Below are 6,150 nucleotides of genomic sequence, written 5' to 3'. Positions count from 1 at the left end.
TTCCTTATATCAAATCGAATACTTTGTTTTCTCAGTCTGCTGCTATCAGCCTGTATGAAACAACCATCATCTACAGCCTGAACCACTGCAATTGCCTCTTAATGATCTACCCTGATCTTCTAATGTATCCTCTAGTTTTTCATTATATTATACTAAAGTGACCTTTCAGATCTTATAGAAATGCAGATCCGATCTTGTCCCTCTATCACATAAAACATTTCATTGCTTCCTATAGGAGAAAGCAAGGTCCTTAACATGTGTCTCTACCAACCTCTTGAGCCTAATCCTATGACGCTTGCTCACCCAAGGCCGTTTTGCATGAATTCCCTATGCATAGAATATTCTTGCCTTCTCTTGTCACCTCATCAATACCTACTCACTAAAGATTTTAGTCAAGCCATCATCCCATTGGAGAAGCCTTTCCTGACTTCCTGACTCAAGGAGCCTATTTCCTGTTAGAGACTATGGACTCTGAGAAACAAACTGCGGGCTTCAGAGGGGAGGGGGGTGGGGGAATGGGATAGACCGGTGATGGGTAGTAAGGAGGGCACGTATTGCATGGTGCACTGGGTGTTATACGCAACTAATGAATCATCGAACTTTACATCAAAAAATAAAATAAAAAATTTAAAAAAATAAAAGAAACAGTCATAAGAGAAAAAAGAATGTAAGTTCTAGGAGAGTAGCAACAGTGTATTTTTTAATCAGAATTTTAAAAAAAATTTTATTTGAATGTAGTTGACACACAATATTATATTAGTTTCAGGTGTACAACATAGTGATTTGATAAATTTCTGCCTTATGTTATGCTCACTGCAAGTGGAGCTACCATCTGTCACCCTACTAAGCTATTATAATCATTGACTGTATTCCTTATGCTGTCCTTTTATTCCTGTGACTTACTCATTCCATAGCTGGAAGCCCACATCTCCCACTCACATTCACCCATTTTTGCCCACCACCCTTCCCCTCTAGCAACCATCAGTTTGTTCTCTGTATTTATAGGCCTGATTCTTTTTGTTTATTTGTTTATTCATTTGTTTTTCTTTAGATTTCACATATGAATGAAATCATATGGTATTTGTCTTTCTCATTTAGACTTATTTCACGTATCATAATACCTTATAGGTCCATCCATGTCATCACAACTGGTATGATCTCATCCTTTTTTGTGGCTATGTAATCCTTGATTAGTATATATACCACATTTTCCTTATCTATTTGTGTATCTGTGGACACTTAGGTTGCATCCATGTCTTGGCTATTGTAAATAATACTGCAGTAAACATAGGGTGCCTACATCTTTTTGAATTAGTGTTTTTATTTTCACTGGGTAAATACCCAGTAATGAAATTACTGGATCACATGGTATTTGTATTTTTAGTTTTTTGAGGAACCTCTGTACTGTTTTCTACAGTGGCTATGCCAATTTACATTCCCACCACCAGAACACAAGGGTTTTTTTCTCCACATTCTCATGAACACTTGTTATTTCTTGTCTTTTTGATTTTAGCTATTCTGAGGTGTGAAGTGATATATCATTGTGGTTTGGATTTGCATTTCTCTAATGTCTAGTGATGGTGAGCATCTTTTCATGTGTCCATTAGCCATCTGTATGTTATCTTTGGAAAAACGTCTATTCAGGTCTTCTACCCATTTTTTAAATTGGATTCTAGAGAGGTTTTTTGGTGTTGATGTTGTATACATTCTTTATACACTTTGGATATTAACCCCTTATCAGATATATTGTTTGTAATTATCTTCTCCTCTTCAATAGGTTGCCTTTTTGTTTGTTGATAGTTTCCTTCACATTGCAAAAGCTTTTTACCCTGGTACAGTCCCAATAATTTTTCATTTTGTTTCTCTTGGCAGAGGAGACATATCTAGAAATATGTTTCTACACCTGATCTCAAAAAATTCCTGCCTGTGCTTTCTTATAGGAATTTTATGGTTTCAGATCTCACATTGAGGTCTTTAATCCATTTTGATTTATTTTTGTGTATGGTGTAAGAAAGTGGTCCAGTTTTGGGTTTTTTTTTGCAGTTTTTGTCCAGTTTTCCCAACACCATTAGTTGAAGAGACTGTCTTTTCACCATTGTGTACTCTTCCCTCCATTGTTGTAGATTACTTGACCATAAACATATGGATTTATTTCTGGGCTCTTTATTCTGTTCCCTTGGTCTGTGTGTCCATTTTTCTGCCAGTACTGTAGTGCTTTGATTACTATAGCTTTGTAGTATATCATGAAATCTGGGATTGTGATACTTACAGCATTGTTTTGCTTTCTCAAAATTTCTTTGGCTACTTGGGGTCCTTTGTGCTTCCATACAACTTTTAGCATTATTTGTTTTAGTTTTGTGAAAGATGCTGTTGGTGTTTTGATAGGGATTGCATTAAATATCTGTATTGCTTTTGGTATTATGGACATTTCAACAATGCTGTTTCTTGCAATTCATGAACATGGACTCTCTTTCCACTTTTTTGTGTCATCTTTAATTCCTTTTATCAGTGTTTTATAGTTTTTAGAGAACAGGTCTTTCAACTTTTTGGTTAAATTTATTCTTTTTGGTGCACTTGTAAATGGAACTGTTTTCTTAATTTCTCTCTGCTATTTCATTACCAGTAGAAATAGAAATGCTGTCGATTTCTTGGTATTAATTTTGTGTTTTGCAATTACTGAATTCAGTAATTACTTCTAGAAGCTTTTTCATAGGTTTTTTTACCAATACAGATTTTTCTTATTTCTTTGTCTTGTCTGATTGCCATGGCTAGGCTAGCACTTCCAGTACTCTGTTAAATAAAAGTGGTAAGAGTGAACATCTCTGTTCCTTTTCTTAGAAGAAATTGAGTATGATGTTAGCTGTGGGCTTTTATATATGGCCTTTACTATGTTGATGTATGTTCCCTCTAAATCCACTTTGTTGAGAGTTTTTATCATGAATGTTACTGAATTTTATCAGATTCTTTTTCTACATCTATTGAGATGGTTATATGATTTTTATCCTTGATTTTGTTGATATGTATATGATATCGATTGATTTGCAAATGTTAGACGATGCTTGCATCCCTAGAATAAATCCCACTTGATTGTGGTGGATGATCCTTTAATGTATTGTTGAATTTGGCTTGCTAATATTTTGTTGAGGATTTTTGCATCTGTGTTCATCAGGGATATTGGCCTGTAGTTTGTGCATGTGTGTGTGTGTGTAGTGTCTTTGTCTACTTTCAGTATCAGGGAAAGGCTAACCTTATAGAATGTATTTGTAAGTTTTCCTATTTCTCCCTCTCCCTCCGCCTGCTGTTCCCCCTGCTTGTCCTCTCCCTCTCTTTCTCTCTCTGTGTGTCATATAAATAAATAAAATGTGTGTCTGTGTGTCATATAAATAAATAAAATGTTTGGTACAATTCACATGTGAATCAATATGGTCATAAACTTTTATTTTTTGGTACTTTGTAAATTACCAGTTCAGTTTCATATTAGTCTTTTCACATTTTCTATTTCCTCCTGAATCTGTTTTGGAAGGCTGTATGCTACTAGGTATTTACATTTCTTTTAGGTTGTCCATTTTGTTGGTATGTAATTTTTTGTAGTATTCTCTTGTGATCCTTTGTATTTCTGTGACGTCAATTGATTTTTTTTACACTTAAAATTTTTATTTTGAATAGAGCTGAAATACAATGTCACATTAGTTTCAGGTTTGCAACTTAGTGATTTTACAAGTTTATTCATTATGCTATGTTCACCACATATGTCGGTACCATCTGTTCTGTTACATCACTATTACAATATCGTTGACTGTCCCTTATGCTTTGCCTTTTATTCCCATGACTTACTCTTACTATAACTGGAAACCTGTATTACCTTCTCCCTACATCCATTTTGTCCAACCGTCTACTCTCTTGTCCTCTGGCAACCAGCAGCTTGTTCTCTGCATTTATAGGTCTGATTCTGCTTTTTGTTTTGTTTATTCTTCATAAATGGAATCATATGATATTTGTCTTTCTCAGCCTTACTTATTTCACTTAGCATAATACCCTCTAGGTCCATTAATGTTGTTGCAACTAGCATGAAGTCATCCTTTTTATGATTGTATAATATTCTGTTGTGTGTATGTATATCACATTTTCCTTATCCGTTCATGTCTTCATGAACACTTAGGCTGTTTTCATGTCTTGGCTGTTGTAAATAACACTGCAATATGCATAGGGGTGCATATATCTTTTTCAGTTAGTGTTTTCATTTTCTTTGTGTAAATAGCCAATAGTGGAATTATTGGATCATAGGGTATTTCTATTTTAAATTTTTTTGGCTCTTTTCAGTTTATTGCATGAAGTTAAACTAGTACAAGTTAAAAGCAGAGCTCAAATGGTTACATTATACAAGCTGTGAGGTTTTTAAACTTGTGACAAGGGACAGAAGGGAAATTCTAAGATCGGTAGGAGAAGGAAGGGAAGAATGAAGGGGGGGCAACCAGAAGGGGGAATGAACCATGACAGACTATGGACTCTGGGAAACAAACTGAGGGTTTCAAAGGGGATGGGCTAGCCCAGTGATGGGTATTAAGGAGGGCACGTACTGCATGGAGCACTGGGTGTTATACGCAATCAATGAATCATGGCACATTATATCGGAAACTAATAATGTACTGTATGGTGAATAAATAACATAATAAAAAATTTAGAAAAAAAAGAAGGAAAATTCTATTCATTGCAAGGTAATCCTCACTTAAGCTTCAGCCAAAAGCACTTAAAACCCATGAAACTTCAGCTGGTCTTCCTTAGCCAGTCCAGTCTCTACCAGGAACTAGGATATGTTCTTGCACTGGTTACCCTGTAGCTGACTTACTTCTCCATATTCTGGATGCTCAGTTACAGTACCATGCAGGTAAATTTCTTCTTAAACATGTTCTTCACTGGTTTCTTTTTATCATAATCATCAGCAATCCCTTGGATGGTAGTAAGGGTGTTCCTTCCATTTCTCTGTTGAATTCTTATATGGACATGATCCTCAGTGCCAGCAGGAAGCAGATATCACCCTTACTTGCATCAGCAAAGGGGTCAAAAGATTAGGGGTTCTCGATAGCGGACATACAATATGATTCCTCTTCCTTAGTGGAAACTGCCTGTGGAAGGCAGTGGTGGGAGAAGGCAGGGGGTAGGGGGGAATGGAGCATCAGGAAGCAAGGGGACTCAAGGGGGAGGTGGTGGCTCAGTGACTGGGGCCTCCAATTTGAATTTTTTAAGGAACCTCCATACTATTTTTATAGTAGCCATACCAATTTACATTCCCACCAACACTGCACGGAAGTTCCCTTTTTTCCACATCTTCATCAACACTCTTTATTTCCTGTGTTTTTTATTTTAGCCATTCTAACAGGTATGAGATGATATCTCATTGTGGTTTTGAAATGCATTTCCCTGATTAGTGATGTTGAGCATCTTTTCGTGTGTCTGTTGGCCATCTGTATGTCTTCTTTGGACAAATGTCTATTCAGGTCCTCTGCCCATTTTTTTTTAAAATATACTTTTATAAATGTTTGCTATGATTTCTTTTTTTTTTTAAAGATTTTATTTTATTTTATTTTATTCGACAGAGATAGAGACAGCCAGCGAGAGAGGGAACACAAGCAGGGGGAGTGGGAGAGGAAGAAGCAGGCTCCCAGCTGAGGAGCCTGATGTGGGGCTCGATCCCGTAACGCCGGGATCATGCCCTGAGCCGAAGGCAGACGCTTAACCTTAACCGCTGTGCCACCCAGGCGCCCCCCTCTGCCCATTTTTTAATGGGATTTTTTTGGGGGGGGGGTAAAGTTATATAAGTTCTTTATATATTTTGGATATTAACCCCTTATTGAATGTAACATTTGCAAATATCTTCTCCCTTTTAGTAGGTTGTTATGGTTTCCTTTGCTCTGTAAAAATTTTTTATTTTGCTATAGTCCTGATAGTTTATTTTTGCTTATGTTTCCCTTGCTATAAGAGATATATCTGGAAAAATGTTTCTATGGCTGATGTCAGAGACATTATTGCTTGTGTTCTCTTCTAGGGTTTTTATGGTTTTAGGTCTCACATTTAGGACTTTAATCCAACTTGAGTTTATTTTTGTGTATGGTGTTAGAAAATAGTCTGGTTTTATTCTTTTTAAAAAAATGT

The 6,150-nt window shown here is 36.2% G+C and overlaps 1 pseudogene; it reads right to left on the bottom strand.

Annotated features, from left to right (window-relative positions):
- Positions 1 to 4,747: 4,747 nt before the first annotated feature.
- LOC123796888 (eukaryotic translation initiation factor 1 pseudogene) lies at positions 4,748 to 5,090 on the bottom strand (annotated as a pseudogene).
- Between the last annotated feature and the right edge of the window lie 1,060 nt (positions 5,091 to 6,150).

The sequence above is a fragment of the Ursus americanus genome, chromosome X, assembly GCF_024610735.1.
Source record: "Ursus americanus isolate L20-20 chromosome X, mUrsAme1.1.p, whole genome shotgun sequence".
In the NCBI taxonomy this organism is placed as follows: domain Eukaryota; kingdom Metazoa; phylum Chordata; class Mammalia; order Carnivora; family Ursidae; genus Ursus; species Ursus americanus.
This window is presented reverse-complemented; position numbering and strand designations above follow the sequence as displayed.